Source organism: Gadus chalcogrammus, chromosome 9, assembly GCF_026213295.1.
Source record: "Gadus chalcogrammus isolate NIFS_2021 chromosome 9, NIFS_Gcha_1.0, whole genome shotgun sequence".
NCBI lineage: Eukaryota > Metazoa > Chordata > Actinopteri > Gadiformes > Gadidae > Gadus > Gadus chalcogrammus.
In genome coordinates, this window is record NC_079420.1 from 17,721,812 (window position 1) to 17,747,957 (window position 26,146).

At 44.8% G+C, this 26,146-nt stretch overlaps 1 pseudogene; it reads left to right on the forward strand.

Annotated features, from left to right (window-relative positions):
• LOC130389201 (septin-7-like) overlaps positions 1-25,218 on the forward strand; it is a 27,872-nt pseudogene extending 2,654 nt beyond the window's left edge.
• Positions 25,219-26,146: the final 928 nt, after the last annotated feature.

Here is a 26,146-nt window from a genome sequence, read left to right on the forward strand (position 1 = left end):
GGCTGGAAGACGTCCGTTTCCGAGGTTGGGTGGCGTCCGTTGCCAACCCAGAACAGGCCAGATGCATTCCGTGCAAAAGTAGCCTACATTCAAGCTCGGCACCATGGGGCCACACACAGACCCCAGCCATTTCTACGTTTTGCATCTCTGCCCCGGCGCCACCGCCGCAGACGGTCCGCCCTGCTAGCACTGACCTGAGGGTAGCATTTGGTGCGACACCAACACTGAAAGCGGAGGTGTTGTGGATTCTAAACACAGTGGTCAAGCACCAGTCCTACAACTCGAATGAGGGGATAGGACATCTCTTCGGTTTGATGTTCCCTGACTCTCAAATCGCGAGCACCTTTGCTGCTGGAAGGGACAAAACGGCGTATATAACTCGCTTCGGACCAGCGCCTTTCATCCGAAACGAGCGAATCTGCAGCGTCAACAAGGCTGATTTTGTTATGATATTTGAGACGTTGAACCACGCCACTAAAAGCAAGCAACTTGACGTGCACGTCCGATATTGGGTCGGAGATCGAGTGCATTCCCGGTACTTGGGCTCGCAATTCATGGGGCCCCACATATATGGGGGTAAAAGGGATGATGATACATAATATTTTTCAGACAATATGCAGAATCTTTTCACTTACGAATTAAGACGGTCGGCTATTTTTGCCAGCACGCCACCCTAGCCATATTATGGGCGACCGTGTTCCCCTTGGCTGTGATTTGAACTTTGAATTCCTCATAGGAGTTCATAATAATACATTGCTCGCCTTGGATGAAATACACCGCTCTTGCGCGATTTATTTTGCATAAGGGTGAGTCAAATGACGCTAGAAACGCCCCTTTTATGTGAACGCGCATTGAACCTAAAGCGGAAAACCTGGTTCAACTAATTTAATCTAAAGTGAGCGTCGTGGTACCATTTAACTGTGATTGCGAGTTGCGGCTCTGTCGAGCCAGGTTTTCCCAAGAAAGCCTGGGTATGTTCAACGAGGTTCGTGGTACACCCCCCAGGTCTTACTGAAGGCATTTATTTAATGGTGAAAATATTGTTAATCAGTGGCGTAAATATCGACGGTGCAACCGGTGCAGCTGCCCGGGGGCCCAGACGCTGTCACCCCCCTCTCAACAACTTACAACTTGTGTGCACCATAAATACGTGCTGGTGCACCCAAATTAAAAATGTAGGCGCACCACTGCACCCAAGGAAAAAGTTAGTCTGGAGCCCTGGAGTATCACTTTATGTTCAATAAACAGACAGAAAGTAAACTTGAATGAGTCTCATTGAGTGATACACATGCTATGCTTGGGTTGTAATACAGCGTGGTGATCCCCCCCACCATCGCGGGTTTAAGGTCTTAAATTTCATTCAAGGTGGTATTAAAAAGGTCTTAAAAAGTCTTAAATTTGACTTGCTGAAACCTGCAGATACCCTGTATTGGTTTACTTCACATCCGCCACCCGTCCATTTCTCCTTACTTTTATTTAAGGTGCAATCTTGTCGTCTTTAATTCACCTCTCAGAGGGACTTCCCCTCATCTCCACCTCTCAGAAGCCCCGCTGCCTCCCTCCTGGTCCCACCCTGCTTTGCCTCCTCCCGTCGAAAGTTGTTAGCCCAGCTGCACTTCAAAGAGGCTCTGTTGCTGCAAGACAGAGAAATGCTATTGGCAGGCTTGTCAACATTTCACTGTGTACACACGCATACAAACACAGTGTGTGTCTATGTCACTCTGATGTCCTTTGACAGTTGACTCTCACACACTGACTAAAACACTGCGCCAGGTGTGAAATTCCATAAACAGAGTTTGCGTTTGTGTGCATGGATTTGTGTGTTCTTTCCCAATTGCATCCTGATTCTCGTCATATACTTGGATATATGTGTGCAAGGACTACAGTCACTGCGCCTTGCGGTTTGTGTGACTCTTTGTGTGCTTGTTTTGTGATAGTGTGTTTGTTTTCCTTCAGCAGAGGAACCTGGAGGGCTACGTTGGCTTCGCAAACCTCCCCAACCAGGTCTACAGGAAATCTGTGAAAAGAGGCTTTGAGTTTACCCTCATGGTGGTCGGTGAGTGAAACAACCACACCTGGTTCTGTGTGTATGTGCCCTATAGCATTCTACTGGAATTGTGTGTGTTTGAATGGGATCATTCCCTGTGTGTGGACGAGTTAATGCGCAGGGATGTTTGCTTGTGTGTCTGTCGTTGTCTGTCTGTTAGTGTCCCTATGTTGTTGTATATTTCCATCTACAGCTTTGCACACACAAAAACCCACCTGTGTCCACCTGTCTATGTGTGTGTTCTCATATCTCAGCGCAGGTGGGTCTTCAAATAGGTTTATGGGAAGCCGAGGCATGCTCGGTATCCGGTACTCTCTCTGGCTCGCAACACTGCACCCATTAAAAGAAATCTGGCCTTTTCTTAATTTCCCTTGGTGTGAGAGTCGTTTTTTGGATGCCTACAAAAAATACAGTCACAAGCGGACAGAAAACCAATAGTTCTTTTACTTATTGGGTCTTTATCAAAACTACGAAGGCCACATGGCAGCGTAGTAGCAATGGAAAAGTTGTCTTTAGGCCGAGAACAGGAACAAACTGCTGCGAACAGAGGTTGGGGACTGAAAACTGGACTGTGGAGGAAAAACGTAGACGAGAGGTGGAGGAAGAGATGTGTATGGTTAGACACACACACACACACACGCACACATACACATACACACACACACAACCAGGCTGGTACCCACACACTAATTAACGCATACACACTTGCACACACGGATCAGTGACTGAGGCAGAAACGACAGGGGCATTGCATTGACTTATTGAACCATGTGTGCTGTCCCCCAGTAATGAACACTGTGCACAACACAGATAAACAGAATGGCTTTTCCCTTTAGTTGAACTTGGGGAAATGTAAAGTACCAATATTCATACCAGGGTTTTTTCTGATACATACGGTTGTGACATCGGATTATTAATAATTGTTCTTGTGCACACCAATGTCACAGACTAATGGCATACCAAACCTTGACCAAAACAGCCATCCTTAACCTGATACCAAGCCTAAGCTAAACAATGTTGGCAATATGCCTACACTTCACAATCCTTAATCTAATGTCTCAACTTTAGTTAAGACCTAACTCACTATCGGAGGAGGGTAATTACATTTATACAAAACCTACATTCCAGTACCCTATGTGTTCTATTAATGTTTGTTAAAAAAAAGAAGTTATATTGTTGCAACTGATGCTAATTCAGGAAGAAGGGTAAATGCGAGTGTGGAGGTTGGCGGAGGGGGAGGGGATGCACTAAAGCTTTCCAGCTGACTAGATCCTGTTTGTAGGCCCTGCTCCACATGTAGTCATCGCTCTCCTTTCTCCCTCTCTTTTCTCTCATTCAATTGGCTCCCTGCCCGGCATTATACCGGGTTCAGCACGCAGCAACAGATGCTCTGGCTTCCCATGGTTCATTGAAACCGGGAGAAGACTGAAGGGAAGGACCTCTGATCCTCTATCAATAGCACCCATGTTGGTGTAACCTGCTGCCCCCTCATGATCATTGCTTTTAAACTCTGTTTCCATTGTAATGACCTTATGTAGACAATCTGTCATGACGTGCATAAGTAGCCCGTCCCATGTGGGATGAGGAATCAGTAAAGAAACAACTAGTCACTTCACACATACTCATGCACTCAACAAATCGTTTTACTGTCGGCTTGTGAAATGCTGCTTGGGATAAATCAAGTTCTGCTTTTTCTGAAAATCAAAGGCAACCCACAAATGTTAAGTTTATATTCTTAATCCATCTTTTTCAAACCCAGGGAGGGATAACATTTTATTGTGCCTTTCAGCTTTTTTAAAGCTAATAAAGTATGGCAAGAAAATATATATTTTAATTTGATAAGAGTTACGCCAAAGAAGACGGAAATACAGATTTTGTCTCTGAATTGTGATGCAGAGATCTGTGGCTGTGCTTCAATTTCCTTTAATCAGCCCTGCCATATATCTTGCAGGGTTGAGCTTGTTAAAGGGGTGCCATGTCAAGCTCGGGGTGAATGTGTAGCTTTGGAGACTGGGCGATGTGTCTATCTGAGGGTATGTGTGTTCGGACATCCCGCGTCAGCGCAGTGTTGCCCGTCTTGGCCGACGGCGTCGCGTCCTGCTGAAGTGTCGGGTTCACAGGCGGGACCCAGTGGGGATGTTTCCGTCTGTCTGTCACTCCCTTGGATGGAACGCTCAGGAATGCCACCACAATTTTGTCGCCCCATCCCGCCTCCCTCTCTCCCTAGCTCTTTCTCTCTTTCTCTAGCCTCACTCTCCCTGCCTTTCCTTGCCTATCATTTTTTTTCCCCCCCGATACGTCACTCTCAATCTTTTCCATCTTTATATCCCAATTTCTTTCCTCTCTCTCTCTCTCTCCCCCCCCCCCCCCCCCCTCCCTCCGTGGGCCTGTCAGGGAGAGGAAACGCTTGCTTCCTGAGGCTATGGCTCCAGCTGGCAGCTTGAATAGGAACTCCTGGAAAGAGCGGAGAGATCCAGCGCCAGAGCATGGAGAACAACAGTGTTGCCCTATAGCAGCCCATGGTCTCACTGGTCCAAGGATGCTGTGTGGGGGACCCCATTTCCCACCGGCATGTGGCGGCCATCATCCACAGGCGGCTTTGAGTGTGCGCTGTGTGTTGTTATAAACCAAGGCACCGCCTGGCACCTTCACAGCACACTTCACTGCAGCCATCCCGTAGGGTACATGCCTGATTTGTGTTCTGTTTGGAACATATCATTGTAATAAGTTGATCCAAAAGCTATCGCTAGTTTTAAAAGGTCTCCGATAGCCATCAGAAAACTGTGAAAGATGGCTCCAGAGGATGTGACTCAGTTTAATTTTCATTTAAATTCACATGGCCGAATTAATGGTAGGGATATGTTCCCTATGGATGACTGAGAGAACCTGATGGTACTCTGTGAACTTAACACCCTTCCCTGGACCAATGCCCAAGAGCCTCGACCAATGACTATTATGAGCGCAGTGTTTATCTATGGTTTGTATTATTGAATCTGCTGCTTGCATTCCACTGGTCTGGCAGGAGTTTTAGTGTGTGTGTGTGTGTGTGTGTGTGTGTGTGTGTGTGTGTGTGTGTGTGTGTGTGTGTGTGTGTGTGTGTGTGTGTGTGTGTGTGTGTGTGTGTGTGTGTGTGTGTGTGTGTGTGTGTTAGATTGTTAGATCAGTCCGTTTGACAAGCTTAAGAATAACTGCGGGTGTTGCCTTCTTAATCCGTAGACACAGACATCTTGCTTATCCTGTCATTCACTCTGTTTCTCTCGCAGCCTCTTATCTACCAATCTTTTCTAATGACTTACTCTCAGGCATCTTTACTTAAACACGTGAACTCAGACTTCTGTCTGAGTCAACAGACGCCCAATAACCCACTAATGTGTCCCGCTAGAGGCGCTCAGGGTACCTCTCTTCCGTCTGTAGGAGCCTTAGGATTTATGGCTTACCTTTTGTCTCTATTATGGGGGGAGAGTGGGATGGGGAGAGAGGCTGTTTGCACCGTACTGGAGTCAGTTCATAAACCTGGCCCACCATGAATGCATATATCCCCTGGCCTCAAAGGCACAGCAGGGTTAAGGGGTGGGGCGGCTCTGTTCGGATCAGCTGCAGGCATCTCTGTCTACGTCACTGTCTCTAAAAGTCTTTTTATAGAAGTTATTCCGCTTCTGCTTCGCACATCATCTCTATCGCTCTCTGGGTCAACCAATCAGACTGGCCAGTGACATACATTACATTCTGAGGCGTGTATTTGAGAGTGTGTGTGGACCTGTGGATGCAGATCCTTATCTGGGTCGAGGCCATGACCTTTGCTCTCCCTAGTTGCAGAGGATTTTGGCCAGGCAGGATGGCCACAACAATATGGTCTGCAACCAAATGCTCACACACAATACACATTTGCAGCAGTCAGTGTGTTTGTGTCCGATGGCCCCACCAGGATGTTGGGGGTCGGGCAGCTGTAGCCTGAGCACTCAATCTGAACATTAGCGCTAAACAGGAAGATCGGGGAGGGAATGCTAGGAATCTCTCCAACTCCAACAATTTGTTTATTTACCCCCTGTTTGTCCTTCTTAAACTGAGGCATTTTTTATATTCATACTGTTTTCCCCTATATTATTTAAATCTTTCTATCAGTTGATGATTCATATAAACGATTACTCAGAGTCCAAGTTAAAGAGTAACTGATATAAGATTCTAGATCTTTCTTTCTGGAGACAGCGTGTGCAGTGTGATTAGAGATGTGAGCTCACTCTGTTCCAACCGTGAGCGGTGCCAGAACCATTGGTGGTCAGTTAACCCCCCAAACTCATCCTTTGGCGTTTGTGTGCAAAGGAAGGCCATCATTACTGGACTACTGCCTCGCTGCTGCGAAGCCTGAAGACTATCCTCCAACCACTGACACGGCCTTATTTGTAGAGCTGAAATGACTAACAAGAGAGTTTGAGAGAGAGTGGGGTGGGGAGAGAGGGGTTTGGCATCAGAGAGTAGGAGATGGAACACTGAATCTTTGGGCTCCCTGGTCGAGGAGTAGGCATGTGCAAATGCTGCCTATACGGCAGGCTTTGGGTTTAAATCCTGAGCTGTGGTCCCGTGTCACTTTAAAACAGCAATCCTAGACAATAAGGTAGCTAGGTGCTAATGAAAATGTCAGCAAAAATTGAGATTTTTAATGTTGGCACAGATTTCGTCACAGATGTCACCAGACTCACCACACAGATACCATTATTCCGCTGAGCAGAGGGGAAGCTAATTGAGATGGCAGAGCCTCAGGGGAGCGAGAGTGAGGGACGAAGAGAGAGGCTCTATTTATAATTTGTTAGCATAGATGTAGAGGTTGCCAATGACTGTAGGTGGTCCGCAGAGATTACATAACAATTTAGTGTATTCTCATGTGTGCATTGTTCACAATATCGCGTCCGTCCGAAACAAATGAGTCAACATTTTATACGATTTTCTTTAATTGTTGTAAAATGCAACAATTATATTATTAGTAATATAAATATCTGTCCAATAAGGTCTTATTGGACAGATAGAGGACTGTTGGATCAGATTAACTTTTTCAATTAGAAGTGTCTAATTAAAAAGATAATCTGATCGAACTGTCCTCTGCAATCCTGGCCACTATTGGCTGGTTCTGCTGCTGGTTTAGCTGCAGTCGCGCCATCACTCTAACTGACACATTCAAGGCAAAAGCTAACAGGAGAGGAATGACCCACGTGTGTTCAGGAGCAACGGCATCTTGGCATATCTCCACTTTCACACAGGCCAAAGAAATGGGACTGCCGCCGAAGCTAAACGTTATCCATACACTGACACCTCACTGTGATGATGACATAACCCTCCCTTTCTTGCAGAACCGGGGGGGGGGGGGCTTTCCAATTTACCCAAGGTTAAGCCGAGTTGGTATTTGGTCATCATTTAGGTGTGTGTGTGTGTAGCTGTGTGACTGTCCATCTGTGTTTGCACTCATAAGACTGTCTCACTCCGAATATTCGACCAGTCATCATGCCCCTATGAGGTAATGGCCAAGGGAGCGGTTGATACGGTAGGCGAAAGCACTCTGTCTAATTTGACCTACTACATCTGCACCTCAGTAGACATCAGTGGTGGTGAAGACTGGCAGAGACTGGAATCCACAGTAGGGATTGTGGGTCCATGGAAAATTGCCACATGTCGATGTAGATTACGCTGATGAATCCCCCCCCACTTAAATAACAGATGACAGTCCGTAATTATTTTGTAAGTAGCTATACGTCTGTTTATTATTAACAATCATGCAAAAAAAAAAATATTTTATAAGTGGGACACAAGGTTTTCTTATTGAAGTAGAGCTTTCAGTCATGCAGAGCTTGGAGAAGAAGCTACACCAGAAAGAAACCCAACCTTACCAAAACACTGCTTTGGAATTTTTCAGCAGATCCCTAATCAATCCACGAGACACTGGAATAACGTATGACCCAATTTTGACTTGGAGGGACTCCAAGCCTCACATTTAACATTGCGCACAAAAATCTTGCAGCTTGGCAAGGCTGTAGTAGGAATCCATCTTTTAAGCTCCTCCAGAAAACGGTTTGATGTCCACTCCATGAAATGACTCCTTTCTAATGCATGCGCTGCATCTGTTTTGCATTATTGGTACAGAGAACATTTTATTCTCTCCGCACAATATGGATGGACCGTTGTAAAAAAGTTTTATATCATCATGTGTCAGAAAGGTTTGATGTTATAATCTGTCAACCCAGAATAACCTTGGTCATCCCAACTCACATTGAGGGGATGCAGTTTGTGCAGACCTTTTCTCGGTTTAGGGTTCTTGGCATCGGTTGACGGAAGGATGTAATTATAAGTGAGTTAAGTTATCCCTAACCCCTCAACCAATGAATGTAAGCTTGGTATTCTTGACTGCAGTTTTTGACGAGGCAATGTTGTGCATATGTCACGCTGCTGTTTTGCACTTGGATTCCAAATGCTCTTACCCCAAGCGTGATTATGGAGAACCACTTGTGGGTATAGAGAGAAAGAGAGACATTATATGGTAACTGAGGACATTCTTTCAACAATGGTAAAAGGCAGTGTACAAAGAGGAAGGCAGGAGTGGATGAGAGGGAGACGGAGAAAGGAAAGCGCAGAGGAAATGTTTTATGCACTCCATCTGAGAGCTTTTCTTGCTGGCAGACGAACTCCTGACCTTTACCCCCCACATACAATGAATCTACTTTAGTTCCTCTGCTCTAACCCTGTCCCTCCAGGCCCTGTGTGAGTCTTTGTGCGTGTGCGTTATGACTGTTAGATAAATGTGTCACTCTTGTAGTGGTGTGTCCTTGTCTTCTTGCTGATGTGGTTCAAAGTATGAGCATATTATTACCATGTTTAGTTCCCACAGTCAAGCAATGTTTAATTGCACTTGTTTACAATCTTTGTGTGTGTGTGTGTGTGTGTGTGTGTGTGTGTGTGTGTGTGTGTGTGTGTGTGTGTGTGTGTGTGTGTGTGTGTGTGTGTGTGTGTGTGTGTGTGTGTGTGTGTGTGTGTGTGTGTGTGTGTGTGTGTGTGTGCGTGTGTGCGTTCGTGCATACGCTTATCCTTGCAAATTCTGCTTTGTTCCCAGGCGAGTCCGGATTGGGGAAATCTACGCTCATAAACTCTCTCTTCCTGACCGACCTGTACTCCAAGGACTATCCCGGGCCATCCCAGCGCATCAAGAAGACCGTCCAGGTGAGAGGCCAACGAGCCGTCTTTGCAACGCGACTACCACTTCCCAAACTGACACAATGTTGGTCCTTTGTAGCCTGTCCCACTCACAGCCCCGTGAAGGGAACATTGAAGATTAGTGACAGACGAGGAAATAAAGTGATGAGATAATAATCAAACTGCTTTCAACGATCAAGCGTTATTATAGCTTGAACTAATGAGGGCAGAGGTAGGTTGCAGCAAAAAGTTAAAATGCAACTGCTAAGTGTAGTTGTAAAAATGTGTTTATAAAAGAGACTTTATTACCACACAGCCAAGGTCGTTCTGGGCGACACACAGGTATATACGCAACGGTAAAGTAGGGAAATACCATGGCGGTCTTCCTCAAGTGTTAATGGGCTATGACGGTGGTAGGAGAGAAGCTGTAATGGAACAGGGTTTTTTCTGTTCATTTTAACTCAAAAAATGTATTCTCCCCGCTGCACAGCGAGGCCTGTGCTGCTTGTTGTGGATCAAAGTTGGAGACAGAGCAATTTCTGTGTTGGTTTTGGTGTAATTCCTTGCAAGGTTTTAATTACAAAGTCCTCTTCAACAGCTGTTTTAGGTTGCAGTGAAATACTATGTAGGGATTTGTTGTGTTTCTCAAAAGTTGTACTCTGGATGAAGCCAGCCAAACCATTTCAGATGCCTCATCAGGATTGTAAAATTCTCATCGTTACCCTCCTCAATGTAATAGGCCTATTTTATTAAATAGAGTTGAAGTTTGTTAGCTATGTTTATTGACAAAGTAGGATCCATTCAAATTGTCGACTCATTGTTCAATCCTATATTCTCGGGCTCTCCTAGGGTACCCCAAAAACCAGCCCCATGTTGTTAAATGGTTGGCCCTCTTCCTGACAATCTCTTACTCATTGCTCTCTCTCTACAATTTTGTGTCTTTAAATTCATCAAAATCAACAATATAGCAAAACACATGACAAGGGCGGGGCAATCGGCTACCTTCCAATCATGACCTGTTCTCTAAGTGAAATATACAAAAAAGGTGGAGCCTCTTATTTCCTATTGGGTTAAGGTTATACAAAATCAAACTGCCTGCACCCTCTCTAGATTGGACAGTTGGCGGGCTGTGATACCTGGTTGTGATTGGCACACAAACCAGTTGGTCTGTGGGGCATCTGCTGTTTCACTGATATGTCGAAGAAGGCCATTTAATGCTAATCCCAAATGCTTCCTGACCAACTCCTCAGGGAGCGAAAGAGGTCGGGCAAGGAGGGGGAGGGGGAGGGATAGGATGGAGGTGAAACCATCGTGACTGTTAGATCAAGAACAGTGGGGCGTCGGGGACAAATGTTTGTCAGGAATCGGGATAACAATAGGAAGAAGACAAAACCTATTTACTGAACAACTAACAGTGGGGGTTAGTGAAAGGGATATGGCTGGGAGTGCACGGAGTGAAACCATATTAACTGTTTAAGAATGAATATATTGTTCTTCATTATCGTATTTGAAGGATTTTTTTTTCATTCTTTAACTGCCTCATTCAATGAGGTTAAAGGTGTACTAGGTAGGATTGAGTGGCATCTAGCGATGAGGTTGCAGATTGCAACCTCACCAACTGTGGCCTGTAAGGTGCCAGTAGGTACTTCCCAAATGAACACTTCATTGGATTTACTGCATCGTGAAGCAAAGTGTCTAGTTAGGTAGTTCCTGCATAGATAAATGAAATCTTTTTAGTTTATTAGTCTCTAAAACTATAGGTCATAGCCTACCAGTAAGATATTGATTCTTCTCATTTTGGGAGCGTTTTATCATGGCCGATGTTGGCTACTTTATGCATATAAAGTAGCCAACATTGGCCATAAAACGCTCTCAAAATGATCATCTTCTAGAACGATGTGGCCGTTTTGGGCTCCTGTAGAAAGATGGCGCTCAAACAGGGCGTCTCCATGGAAGAGGACTACCTCCCTATGTAGATATAAAGGGCTCATTCACATTCAAAACACCATTCGTATTTTCAGGGGTTTATACACTTACTAAAGCGTAATTATGAATACATATATTTAGATAGATAGATGCCACTAAATCGACAAGCCTGACCCCTGAGTCCCCTCAAATTCTCTGCAGTTTTAAAAATGGTGCACATTGTTTCTTGGAGCCGTATCCATTCCAGCTGTTCTACACGACGCTGTTGCTTGATATATTGAAAATAAGTCTCTCTCTTCTACACAAGCGTCTCTCATCTTCCAGCCACCAGGGTTGCAAATATTACATACTATTTTGTCAGGGTTGGATTGTGCCATTTGATGCTGACCCATAACTATGTTGATTGGGTTTCTGGTGGATCGGGGGGTTCCACTCACTCCCTCTCTCTTCTACCGTCTCTCACTACCGTTCTCGGGCCCTGTGGCCGAGAACTATTTAATCCTTTTATGGTCATGACCCTCAGAAGAGTGCGGGGGTGGTGGGGGGGGGGGGGGTCACATCTGGAAGAGCAGCAGCAGCAGGAGGGGGAGGAGGGGTTGAAGGAGGAGAAGGCAGCAAGGGAGAGAGAGCAAGGAATGGCCATGCTTTGGAGGAAAGTGTTTTTGGTGTTACAGGCAGGGGGGTGTTAGAGGAGACAGAGGGTGGGGAGGTAACGAGGTGACTGGCTGCAGGCTGTAGGCTGCATTAGATTGTGTTCAAGGTTAAAGAGGTGATTGGGATTCAGGAGGTGATCCAGTGTGTTCTCTTGAGTCAGTCTTGTGTAGTTGGCATTTTATTTTGGCTAATCACTGTAATGTTTTGGAGATGGCTCTGGTAACGAGGAAACAATTTCAAGGTGTGAGAAAAAGTGTGGAAAAAAGGACGAGGATGTGAGTACATGATATAGGATAGTGGAAAAATCGATGTTTTATATTCATATTATCCATGTTATGTGGAGGTTGGGGCTATACTGAGGCGGAGAGAGAGAGAGGGGGGCTGGGAAAGGGCTGGGGGTGCCATCGGGGCCCCTTGGGGCCTGAGGGGGTCAGTAGCAGAGCAAGAATGTTCTCATGAAACGTAACACTATTCCCACATGCACTCAAACTCAAGAATCCCCAAATCAAGGAATCGCTCTCTTTTTTACCTGACAAAAACAAACCACTTCATGGATCTGTGCATATACACGGCCCCGCTCCACATATTTGTAGAAAGCAACAAATTACACAGCGGTCTCTTTTTTTATCGATGGACCTTAGTCATCTACGCACATTGCCTCAACCCGATCTCCTCAAAAGTCTCCTTCCTCAAAAGTCATTTTGAGGAAGGAGTCATTTTAACAGTTTCTCCTGACCCCCTGGCAGGGGTAAGACGTGATGGACTAATAAAATACTGCTTGTATGTTGACTACAGTTCAGTGTCAGTAGTATCTCTGTGCAAATTGCATAATTCTGCACGATAATGAAAGCACCTTTAGTTGTGTATCTGTTTATCTTTTGGTGTGAGTGTAATGCTGAGAAGACTGTTGATCACGTGTGTACGTAAATGTGGAATCCTCAGTTATTATTACTTGTGTCAAGGAGATTGTGCACCGACTGCACATCCCTGTAGGCAGGGGCTGAGTGTGAGGAAAAGACGTGAGGTCAGAGTATTTTTATTCCAGAAAGATCTATTCAGCTCGGTCGCGCTGCAACATTCTCCACAGCTTGGATTTCGTTTAAATGATGGTGTGGAGGCTCAAGACATTTTTGAGGTTTTCACTCTATCGGTTTCTTTTCTCGGAACGCCTTTTTAAACGGCAGATGTATTGTCGTTTTTCAGCATTCCGATTTACATGTTGACATTGCGCACACGCACACATCTCAGAGTATCTTGCCTGTCTGCGGTGCTGAATATACTGTCTTCGCTGTGAAACAAAGTGAAAAATGGACTATTTAAGGTTCTTTCGAAGTTCAAAAATGTCTGTGTGTTGTTTTTTTTTGACCAAGAGGCCTGGAGTTTGAGTGAAAGGGGGTGAACCTATAAAAACAAGCCGGTCCTGTGAAAGTATGCAGGGGAAAACAGCGACGGGAAATGGCAGCAGGGCTGGCTTCAGGAAATGACAACTCTGTCTCTGTGACTTGGGACGAGCGAGGAGTCGGCGTGTGATTGTGTGTTGTTGACAAAGCCTGATGCATTGTGGCGAATTTGTTGTTTTTGTCTGTATTTGTTGCATGTCAGGTGTCATTGTATAGGCGTGTAGAATAATTATCGATTATTTAAGATATTGCTGCATCAAATATCGCTTAACAAACTCAAGTACATTAGTACACTTTGTCTACCTTTTTACGGGGAACTATCTTGGCTTTATTCAAGTATATATGAACACGGCTTCACAGCATCATTCCAAGAAGGTGGAAGCAGATACGAAGCCGTACGAATTTTTGCGTTCTTCATGAGTCTTCCCAGTGACGTAATGGCACTCGAGTGGTTTAATAGAATGGGTGTCCATCCATGCATCAATCTTTCTACGTAGACGTTGTGGACTCTGGATGGATAAAGAGATGACGAGAGGCCGATATATCGGCAGCCAGCCATAGATAGGACACGTGCTGCCCGTCGCAGTGCACCTCCCACGCATCAGCATTCTGTGAAAGCCTCTCACCAACACTAACAATGCTCGCTGTGTTTTTGGACGAGCTCTCCGAACCTGTTGATATTTCCCCAGCTCTAAGTGGGAGGTCTGAGTACCATGCATGGGAATCACGTGTGTGTGTGTGTGTGTGTGTGTGTGTGTGTGTGTGTGTGTGTGTGTGTGTGTGTGTGTGTGTGTGTGTGTGTGTGTGTGTGTGTGTGTGTGTGTGTGTGTGTGTGTGTGTGTGTGTGTGTGTGTGTGTGTGTGTTCACAGGTGGAACAATCCAAAGTGCTGATAAAGGAAGGCGGTGTCCAGCTCACACTCACTATTGTAGACACACCAGGGTTCGGAGATGCTGTGGACAACAGCAATTGGTGAGATGATGCATAGAAGGAGGAATGGATACAATGCGTATTATGGATGAGCGACAAAGTACATCATTAGTCTTTATTTTTGATGGTCTTTTCATAATGATGTACCATCTGTGTCATCATTTACCATCAGTTTCCCACTCCCTTCTGATGATTGCCATGCATAATAGTCTGGGTTTTCCCTTCCATCGTGCAGCTGGCAGCCGGTCATCAACTACATCGACAGCAAGTGTGAGGACTTCCTCAACGCAGAGTCCAGGGTGAACCGCAGACTGATGCCAGACAACCGGGTGCACTGCTGCCTCTACTTCATTGCCCCCTCCGGTCACGGGTACGTAACGTCTGGATGGAGCAGAGAACACGCACGGTTGTAGGAATGTTGCTTAGGGCACACACAAAAAAAATGCTACTGTTTTTATAGGTAGAGAGCAGAAAATCTCTTGCTGTTTCACTCTTCATCAAGGACATCATATGCATAACCTATTCACTAAATCAATTAGTGTATCTGTTAAGAGATTATAAACCTTGTGTCTTCATGATTGTGAATGTGAATTGGTCCACAATGTTTTCAATCAGGCTTGGTCTGTCGAGTAATTTGTAACAGTAATACAACCCGAGCATAAATCCTATTGGTACACGTGTGTCAAACCAGTGGCACGAAGACTTCTTCAACTTTCTCTGCCAGAACTGCTTCTCCTTCGCTCCCCCATCTGTTGTATATATATTTATGTACTCCTGTACCGCGCTTCTCATGTTAAAACCACAAAGAAAACGAGCCCTTTAAAGTTCATCTGCCCCAGTACATTAAAGGGTTAGGGCCGGGGCTAGATTTATTATGTGTTGGGATGTCAAGTTTCTGGCCTTTACAAAAAGAAGAGTTTGATTAATTGAAATATTTAGTGGTTTTTTTTCCCCGAGATGCATAGCGATCGAATAACGGTAGTCCGCCTTCGGAACTGCAGCACATGGCCTGCAGGCATCAGACAATATAAATAACAAATGTCATGCAACCGGAGATACAGGGGCCCAACACTAGTGTGGGCCTCAGTGGAGGAACGTGTGTGCATGGAGGATGCTCACAAATGATACTGGACTCTGTCTGTTAGGAGCTAGGGCTGGGCCTGGGCCTCGTGTTACCTAGCCAAACGCTGAGCTACCGACGGAGACCTTATTAGTCATTCTTCCAAACCTGGGATAGCATGTGGGACCCAATAGGAAAAAGCACGTGGCTGTGTCGGGACAGACACAGCAATATACACATTTACCCATCCAAAAATCGACTTTAGGTCCGAAAGCGTGCAAAATAATTAGGCACCACTACGTTTGCACTCTGTGGGCTTCACTCTGTTTAAACAATGTGATTTATTTAAATTGTTTGGGTCGAGGATATTCTTATGATCTACCAGTGGGCTGCCTAAATGAATCAAATGTTATTCAGTACTGAAGCAGCATTTTAACTTGGGCCTAGGGTGGTTCCTTATGTTGTTCCACGTCTATTTGCGGAACACATGATTACACATCAAAGCATTTGTATTGCGCATCCATGTCCATGTGTGTGCGTGCGCATTGGTTGTGTGCATACGCCATAGATGAGCGGGTAGCCAACGAAAGTAGTTGACCCACAAAGATGACATAACGCCCACAGTCTTGCTCATGCTCTATCGACTTCTTCTCAGCACCATCTAACCATCGACATGTTCCAAAATGGAGCAGCAGGGAACCCACCCACAAATGAATACAGCCCCTACGTGGTACAGCCACTTGCCTCTGTCAGCCCTGTGCAATCATTCACTCAACATTCAAACGTTGAGATTTCTGTTGTGGCTGATATGTTGCCAACAACAGCTCACTTATTGAGCAATAGCTTTTTTTCTATACCCCAGTCACGATGGTGTGACAGATATACATGTGATTTAGGATATTACTTCCTATTATTTTGCAGAGGCATTTTAACATTTACTGTGATGTCTGAACTGTGTTTTGGCTACATCTGAAAATCCAGACAGAAGAAACACAGGAGTAAAAGGAAGCGAGTAGAATCCAAATGGGTTTGGATAATTGACAGCTTACCTGAGCAGACACGTCGGGCACGGAGCGACATTCTCTGTCAAAATGCAGTTGACCCTGGCCTATTGAGAACCACCATTTCACCAGCTGTCATTTGCTGTGTGACCATTCAAACATCTCCTCCTGCTTCCCCCAGTCCTCATTCTCTACTGCGCTTAGACACCCAGGCTCTCGTTTATCTAGCTAGGGACACGTCCCAGACACGCTCATAAAAATGCTGTATACATATTGCACACCTGTCCAGATCATCCTCATTGTTTTCTTAAAGAATAAACTTTGCGTGGACCTCAGTCCTTTTTTTTTAAAATGCACACACATTCTTCCTTCTTACCTCACCTTGCATAACCCCTCCTTGACCAGGGAACAGCTGTTGTGTTGCTGGTATGGGCTGGCAGGTTGTTGTGTGTCATTTAGAATTCCTGACATAAGTTATGCTCCTTTTTTACTCCCCCACAACTCCCTCCACACTCTTTACCCTACTTCCACTCACTCACTCACTCACTCACTCACTCACTCACTCACTCACTCACTCACTCACTCACTCACTCACTCACTCACTCACTCACTCACTCACTCACTCACTCACTCACTCACTCACTCACTCACTCACTCACTCACTCACTCACTCACTCACTCACTCACTCACTCACTCACGCACTCACTCACTTGTGTAGGCCATGTTGTATGCATAGTACATGCACCATCTTAAGCCCTGCATAAATATGCACACAAACATTTATAACCTTTTCAAATATTTAACATCAAATAAAATATTGTTTTGGTTTGAGACTAACCGCATCCTCCCCCACATCTCCAGTTACACACCAGCCCATCTCAGTGTCACGAATAGGCCCACTGTCTCTGAAGCCCACAAAACAAAGGACTGTGCCCATTGTCCCCTGCTCGCTCATATGGCAGGGAGAGGGAGACATGGGGATGGTGAACGAGGAAGGACCACTGCTGAAACACAATCCCACATAAGATGACCTAATGATCTTGGGGAAGAGCTACAGATGGAGACAAAATCTGTCACACTGAGTCATGTTGCTTTTGTAGTTCCCATTGTCCCCTTGCTAGTGTGGTGGTCACATACAGCGTTTTCCCTGGTCTGAGGGCCCTCTTCTGGCGAGTGTGTGAATTGCACCTGTCCCAGATGTTAATGCCATGAGTTCCGAGTTCAAAGGCTCCCCATAAGGTCCTGGTTAGGCTGTCGAGACGGTGCTTCCTTTTGGGTTGTATTTGTTTTAAGCGCTAATCCACCTCCCGCTTGGTCGGTGCCAGGGCTTTTCCACTGGCTCCGGCTGAAAGAATGCCACGACGTGTCGCGTTGAAACGGCGTGCCGTCTTACCAGACGTTGCTCTAATCGGACTAGTCTACATCCTACCAAGTGTGTCGATTTCAAAAGGTTACAAGGAAAACAAAAGCTACGAGGAAAGAACATGCACAATATTTCACTGATGCACGTTCTCATTCATGAATTATAAATATAACGTATGGTGATATCAGTGGGAATCATCTCTGTAGCTGATTTAAAAGCCACACATCAGTAAACCCTGCTCCGTATTCCGGTTCACCCTGACCTCCTTACTTACTGCACAAGTAGAAAGTGTCCTGCTGGGAACCGCACACCCTTAAAATAATCTTCTATTATAGAGTGCTGCTGACTTTGAAACTGGCTACAGGCTGAGTTGTGTGCGTCTCTAGTGCCTACCCATCCCATTAGAACTGAAAATACGATATGCATTATATATAATAATGGAATACTGAATATGAAGATAGGCATATGATTAATATATACAGAGATATACGTTATAGGATCCTGAGGAGATGACGTCAAGCAATGTGTTGGATGCAGACAGACGTCTGCTAGGAAGTGGGAAAATAGGCTGAAAGTAGCAGTCACGAAGAGAGCGGCGTTCAGGGATCCTGGTCAGGGAATGTCCTGTGCACTCTCAGTATCATTCATTCTGTCTGTTTTTCCTCCAGTCTGAAGCCACTGGACATTGAGTTCATGAAGAGACTCCATGACAAGGTCAACGTCATCCCTCTCATCGCCAAGGCCGACACGCTGACGCCCGAGGAGTGCCAGCTGTTCAAAAAGCAGGTGTGTGTGTGTGTGTGTGTGTGTGTGTGTGTGTGTGTGTGTGTGTGTGTGTGTGTGTGTGTGTGTGTGTGTGTGTGTGTGTGTGTGTGTTTGTGTTTGTGTTCGTCTCCTTTAATGTTGTAATCTCTCATTCTACAAAAATGCCATGTTACCTGTGCATGGTCATGAGCATATGTAATGATTCTGTTGGCTAGCTAAATTATGCATATTATATATGCATTTACTATCGACCCCAGTCAGTTGTTTCTTATGATATATCTTCTTAGAATGCCTCCCATGAATAAGTGTATGATGAGAAAATTATTCATATTAACGGTTATTCTCATCTATTGCCTGGAGTTTGACATAATCTTTTTCAAACTCCATTAAGTGTTCCACTTGCTTAAGTGGAAAACTTAATGGAGTTTTAAAGATATTGTGTTAAACTCCATTAAGTGTTCCACATGCTAAAGTGGATCAATGATAAGTTGAATATATAAAAACTAATGACGAAGAAGGATAATAGTCTGATGCTAGCCTTAGCTCAGGCCAATGTGTCTTCTGTTTCAAACAAGGCCTCTTCCATCCCTTAGATCATGAAGGAGATCCAAGAGCATAAGATAAAGATCTATGAGTTCCCGGACACAGAGGACGACGAGGACAGCAAACTCATCCGCAGGATTAAGGTATTCTTCTACTGCTCCTACAGGACTTCAGTTAGAATCCTCAGAGACCGAAACAACGCACCTTCTGTTTATTACAACATTGTGCAATAATATGCACGTATCGTTCTCTCTCAATAAAATTAAATAAGAAAATAAGGAATCTTCATGGAGGACGTGTTTCATGGTCTTCCATGGATAATGACAACCAAAAGGGGGAAAAGTTGTTTGTGGGTTCATAGTTGGGGGAGGATAGCAGAATGAAAGCAGGGAGTGAAATGGAAAGGTGATGAAGGAGAAATTAAGCTAGCTGTGGGTCGGGTCGATATCTGTCGCCTGGAGCAACCTCGTCCCAACTGCCGAGCCACTCCGTATCGAAAACCCTGTCAATACTACATGCATTTAGAGACCCAGTTGAATGAACTAACTCGGCTAATTAACCTCCATGGGACAGGAAGTCCCACTAAGGCCTGAGGCTAGGAGTTGTCACGCAGTGGTTGTCAGCCAGTTGATTACACCAAGTATATTACATTATAAACATCAAGAGGTTTTTTTTATACCTGGAGATGTAATGAGTCGTTTTGATGCACTTGAGTTTTGACATTTACTCAATAAATTCAAAATGGTTTGGTAGATGATCTGTGCTTTTTAAATATTCAATATTTCTATAATCCAGGAAAAAATGCCATTGGCGGTGGTGGGCAGCAACGTGGTGATCGAGGTGAACGGCCGAAAGGTCAGAGGTCGGCAGTATCCATGGGGCGTGGCAGAAGGTAGGCATAGCCCAGCCTCACAGCTCAAACAGACTCGAAGGAAGAATGTAGCATCTGTAATGCAATCCCTCGCCATACGCCCAAAAGAGATTTGTTTGCAATGACAACTACTACAATTTCATTTTACACTGCACTAAATAAGCACTAGGGACCGACAATGACCATGAAATAGGAACTGGCATAGATATGTGTGTGGTACTTACTAACATTCTCCAAACAATCCGAAAGCCTCCATTACCCCCGGTGCACTCTGCTCGACCATGTTCTTTCCAAATAGAGCAAAGTTGCCCTATTCCACCATGTTCTCGATGCAAAAGATTAAAAAAGGCAAGATGTGTATATTACATTCTGGGAAATGTTGTTCTGACACCTCGGCAGGCAACAACCTAACCAAAGAAGATGGAATGAACTGAAATATGTCCCCCTCGCCTGATCATTACTCTTAGTAAATGATGTTTGTTTCGCAACTATTTTTACTTTGAAATGTACCTCATTGATGGATTATAAGTGCAAAATGATTTCTGTGGTTTAAAATGTATTAGTGTTTCATTTTTTCATTCTTTTATCTTTAATTTCTCTTTCTTTTATTTTTTATTGTATGTTTTTGTCTATTCTTTTCCATGACTGACAGAGGGCATTTTTGGTAAACGAAACCATCTTTCTCTTTTTTGAAACCACTTCTTGATGCCCCACCTTCATCCCTCATGGCAATCCTCGCCCTCCATCTCTTCATCTCCCCTCTTCCCCTTCCCTTTTCTGTTGTTGCGCTGTCTTATCATTAGGGCCGACAGCAAAACAATGCTCTTATCAGACTTGGGGTTTAATAATTATATAATAAAACGATTCTGTCACCCACTCCTGACCATCCTTGGAAGGAGGGATCCCCCACTCTGCGTTCCTCCTCAAGAGCTCTTCCTTAATAATGAAGGCAGTTTATTCTGGCCCTCTTGGGGGCTAGGGTCAGGGGGTTGTCATAAATATTTGGCCTGTTAAGCCCCTTGAGATTGTACCGGTGAATAAGGGCAAAACAAATGCAAGTTAATTGAATAATAATAATAATAATAATAATAAGGTGTAATCTGCTGATTCACTTGTTCACACTTTAATCCAAGTGAATCCAGCCAATTGAACAGCCCCAAAACCTGCCAAATGTCACCTGTCTGGTGGCAACAAGTCCAAGTTCTTTACACCTGAAGCCCAAGACTCACATCAACGGTGGATTCAGGTTTTGCTGATAAACTCCCAGGGCTGATGCTGGTCATGGAGAGGATGGTTAGAGACTGATGTGGTTAGCTGATGGCTACTGCTGCAATATAAATCATATCGCTAACGTGGTGGGTCCCTTCCTTGCTTTGGCACTGGGCTATCCTGGCCTGCCAGCTACTGTGACCGGCTTTCTTCACTTTGTTTCACTTCTGTCTGGAATAGATCCGTTTCATTAAAATAGTCACAGACTTTTTTTTTCTTTCTTTTCTTCCTAAATTGTATGTTTCATCATTGCAAAAGCTAATTCGATTTTGGGGTTACTTTCTTTTTGAACACGTGGCTTAAAATCAGACCTGCCAGGAGTTTAATATACTTGTGCAGGCTAAGGAACTACTTCTGGAGTGTTGGTTCCCTAGTCAAGTTCCTTGACTAGGGATTAGGTCTAGTAATATTATTTGACAAATTGAGTCGTCATTTTATAGTGAAACAAAATGAACTCTGCTGTTTTGATTAGTTCGGCAGTCTCATGCTTGACAAGGGCCACGCACCAAGGATTGGGGATCCACTCTTCTAACTTGTCATTCGCTTATAGGTTCATGAGTGGCTTATCACAGCTATAGAACAGTGTTTGCTCAGACAGGTGTGCATTTTCCCTGCTCTATACGTCCTTAAGGTTAGCAATTTGCTTGGCATCCTTGGCTGCAGAGAGACACACACACACACACACACACACACACACACACACACACACACACACACACACACACACACACACACACACACACACACACACACACACACACACACACACACACACACACACACACACACACGTGAAGAGATTTGCTTATGCATTTATGTGAAACTGCTGTTTGATTTCAGGACAAGGGTTCTTAAACCTGATGCTGCTCTTACAGGCCGTGCTCTGTTCAGGTCCATGTGTGGTGATTTAAATGCAGTTAATTTAAAGGATTGGTTCAACATTAGGAGACCTCAAGTTTATTCAGTATGAGGTAGTTGGGTTATTTCTGTGCCAGTCAAACTGGGCAATATTTGAAGAGCGGATGGCAAAATAGGTTTTGAAAACGGGAAGTTCAGGTTATGATACCAGAGATGGGCACTCCAGTCTCTCCTAAGTCGCACATTAATAGACTTCTGATTTGACTTGCACGCCTTAAATTACTTTGGACCCTGCTTTAGGGCTGGGCGAGTAATCGAATATTGATCTTTTTTTTTTTTTTTTTATGTTTTATAGAGAGGGCATAACAGCTGGATACATGTCTGTTATCATTTAGAATTTCTTTTTGACCATTTGTGTATTTCTTTAAGGCAAAATTTCAAAGTTCTTTCAAAATCCGGAGAGACATGCTGAGTAAATAACCGTTTCAAACTCAAAATAATTGTTTGAATAATCGTGATTATGATTTTTCACATAATCGAGCAGCCCTACTCTGCTTGGACACGCCAATTACGTTTTGTTAACGTTAAGAATCATTTTTTAAAAGTAGTATTTTGGAACATCCACTTAGGCTTTTTACTTTGCCTGCGACCCTTAACCGGGACAGTGATTGCAAAAATATTTAACCGAACTGCATGACTTTGGCCTCAGTTACGGTTGTACATGCCTTCAGTTTCAAGGATTTACCAAAAACTGAAAATCGGACAAGCTCAAGTCTCTCACTTTCTTTAACTTCATATCAAGTTCCTGGGGCAGGGGTCGGTAGGCGTCCGTTTGCCTCGTTTGGAGTCTGAGCCATGCTGACATGGCTTGGATCATTCTAAAAAAAAAAGGAATTCATACTCTGCAAAAACTCTTTAAGAGGAGCCAGAATACCCTCTCAACTTCCAAGAATTAAAGGACGGTTTGCCTAAGCGTCAATACCAAAGCCGTGTGCAACGATTGCAAGTTAGGTTTTCAGTTATTGCCACAGCTGGACTGCAGATTGTCAAACCATTGTCTGTCTTATCACAGGGAGACGTCCATTATTCTCCTAAGTAGTAAGCTACAGCTTGAGGTCAGGTTGTCCAGCAGCACCACGCCATCACGTGCAGGTGTTGGTTCACGGAAATATAGAGTTTCAAAAGTAACCTAAATTTTGTACCACGTTGCCTCCTCCGGTGTACTTCCATCATAGCCCAGCAAGACCGCTACAGGAAACTACCACAATACTGAATATTTTTGCCAAACAATAGGTGTATTTGCTCTCGAATCAGGTTTTAGACCAAAATAGGCACAAACCAGTCCTTTAAATATGCACTGGATTGAAAGGAAACCTCTTTCTACATGCGTGAGGTATCTTGTTCCTTTCGACAACATAAAAAAGTTTATCACAGCCCCGACGGTATTGTCCCCCAACCCCCAGTGGCCCCTCCGCCTCTCCTTTCCGGTAGTTTATAGAACAGATCCCCACCCCTACCTGGTACCTTGGTTCTCCTCCTAAGCCAGTCAGTCTTAAACACATGCAGGTCACGGTGTTGAGTCGGGCCAACTCTGGGCCATACTAGTAGCGGCATGGCCCCAGGGCCCAGATTTTGGCCCCCTCCACTGGGTTGTGACAGTAACTGAGACACCGTACCCCTCCCCTTCGTCAGACGTCCCTCAGCTAGAAGAGAGTGGAGGTCAGTGGCTGGCTTGGGAGGCCAAGGACTCTATACGCTTCATCAATGGTAAGGTGTCCTCCTTATTGGCCCGCCCCGGCCGTCCATTTGCCGCCACTGGGTTATTTAGTTATAAAAGGAGCGGGTCCAATCATTTTAGACAAGAGAGGCTCCTTCCTTCCTTTTTCGGCAATTCATATATCCTCGGCCACGGTTTATTTACAATCCTTTTCACGAATTTGCAGTGCTGAAATCAAATCATAAAATCGACAAAACACGTTGCTATCTTAACAGAGCCATGTTTACAATGGGTTTAACATTACGATTGTATGATCTGCTTTTCCTCAATACTGTTTCCTTTTTTTAGTGTCATGAATTGGGTGTCACTCCTGTTTAAAGGGTTGTGTCACCAATAGTAAACAAATGCCAGCTGTCTTTTTTATGTTCCAAAGTGAGCCTAGAATGGCGCTGTTCTTAATCATAAAAATGACGATGGCAATAATTAACATGTGTTATGTTCGCATTGCACACTTTTCGATGGCTCTCAACCACCCAAAATAAAAATGATATACACACCTGCATCTGGACTGGGCGTTCTCTTAACACTCAACAGGCAGATAGCACAGCGGTCAATTCAAGAATTCCCCACACATAGCTTGCACTAATCTACATCTGCTTTGTTGCTGTACATCCTATGACTGAGTACCCGATAGAGCATGCGGCGTCATCGTGCTTATCACTGAGTACATATAGCACCACGAATAATATCACTCCACCGTCATTGCATTTCTAATGACATCCTAATAACTCCCTAATGATAAGTTAACACAGGATCAACTTAAGTCCTGCTACTGCAACATAAGCCTTTTTTCTCTTTTATAATGTTTCATTCTTTTTGCACTTGTGTTACAGTGGAGAACGGCGAACACTGCGAACCTTCACCGTGCTGCGAAACATGCTCACTCAGGTAAGCCTTTCCCGTACTATTCGGTTGACTTCAATTGCTGTATTTTCGTTGTATTGTCGTTTTCAACGTTTTCCGGAACAGACGATCAAGAAAGGGCCAGGACCTGTTTTACTGACTGATGTTTTGTTTCATTCTACTCTCATCCCCTATGCTTCTTCTCACCTCCTCTCCACATTGTATCCTGTCCATTCACCCCCCTCCGTCCACCTTTGCCATGTCCATCTTCCTCCCACGGCCCCTCGCACTCCTTTACCTCTCCTTTCTGTTCTTCCTCCCCTCCTGCTGCACACGCTGTGCCCCGTAGGACACACACTGCAGGACTTGAAGGACCGTCACCAACAACGTCCATTACGAGAACTACCGCAGCAGGAAGCTAGCGGCGCGTCACCTGCATACGGGGTGGACGCTTCCACGGCCAGGGGCACGCTCACCAAGTAGGCCTCCGGCGCTGGTCACCCATGAACCGTCGGCTCGTCTCTGGCTGAGATTTCAGAACAAACCCCACCGCTGGCTGATTGGCCCCATTCCACTGACCCTCCACCATGTTTGCCGTCGCAGAGAAGGAGCCCCCTCGCTCAGATGGAGGAGGAGCGGCGGGAACACGTCATGAAGATGACGAAGATGGAGACGGAGAGATGGAGACAAGTGTTCGACATGAAAGTCAAGGAGAAGAGCAGAAGCGACGGACTCTGAGGCCGAGGTGGTTTTCAGAAAGTGTGTGTGTGTGGTGTGTGTTGGTGTGTGTGTTGTGTGTGTGTGTGTGTGTGTGTGTGTGTGTGTGTGTGTGTGTGTGTGTGTGTGTGTGTGTGTGTGTGTGTGTGTGTGTGCTGCGCAGCGCGCGCACGCAGCTGTAGTGCTTGTGCTAAGTGAAGAGATATTAAATCTGCGAGAGGAAGGAGTCTACGGGTTGGTGGGTTCAACCTTTATAAGCGTTTGTACCACCATTTTAATGCAACATTGCTTTTCACTCCCCTCCTCCTGCCTATGTCAGCTGGAGAGGCTTCACGAACAAGATGAAGAAGAACCTGGATGCGCCAGTAATACAAGGAGCTGGATGAGAGCAAGAGACGGTGTTTGAGATGATGAGAAGGTCAAATGGGAGACCCCAACAGAGAATCCTGGAGCGAGCAGAAGCTGATGCCTTCCATTGCCAGTAGATGTCATGCATGACTGGCTGTCCTCGTTAAACTGGCTTTGAGTGGTTGGTTCAAAAGTTGCGATGATTGATGATACGAAAATTCAGGTTGAAATACAGAATGACAACCTCATTTCTTATCAAGGCATTTGACAAGCTGTTAAACCACGTGCGATGTCGTGGTTCCCCCTTGTATTATTCTTTTTACGTTTATTCACTCAACCTCATCTACAGAAACGGTTTTTATTTGCTGAACCTGGGACCATTAGGGTAGCTTTGTGTACTCTAAATTTTTGTATTTTTTCTATTTTTTTCGGAACAATGGAAAGAACACGAAGAAGGGCAAAAATCTTTTAAGAGATGAAGAGTTTATTCGGTTTCCCCTTCTAGCTAATGTTCCACGCTTCCCCCTAAGAACCCCCCAGCCTACACCCCCTTTATCTCCGACCCACCAACAAACACTCCGGAACATGTGAAAAACATTAA